This window comes from Papilio polytes, unplaced genomic scaffold (genome assembly GCF_000836215.1).
Source record: "Papilio polytes unplaced genomic scaffold, Ppol_1.0 DF822810.1, whole genome shotgun sequence".
Classification (NCBI taxonomy): domain Eukaryota; kingdom Metazoa; phylum Arthropoda; class Insecta; order Lepidoptera; family Papilionidae; genus Papilio; species Papilio polytes.
In genome coordinates, this window is record NW_013526394.1 from 10,024 (window position 1) to 10,526 (window position 503).

Sequence of the window (503 nt, forward strand, 5' to 3'; positions counted from 1 at the left end):
TGGTAATCTTTGAAACGGCTGGGCCGATTTCGACCATATAGACGGGCATATTATAGGCTACTTTTTATCCTAACATTACGTGAACGAAGCCGCTGGCAATAGCTAGTTAGACATAAAGGTGACCGTGCACTGTTAACTTTATCATTAACGCAAAAAAGTCCATTTTCATTTAATTTTAAACAAAACACCTAATATTTTTCACGAGTCAAATCAGCGTAAAATTAAACATGAAAACGTTGCCAATGTTAGCTTAAATATTAATTATTTTCATACGAAACTCGTAACTTTTTAAACAAACATAAACATTGTTATGAGAGCCTTTATATACAAGTGGTCTAAATCACACACAATTTAACTCAAAGTTACTTCTCGTGTACTCGCGGCTTGCGCTCCCGTGACCAGGGTTAATTGAACTGGGCCGGGAATTAAACGAACTTTCGCTAACGTATATACCAACAGACGTTTACATCGGGGACGCCCCGCATCTCCTAGTCAATATTAAT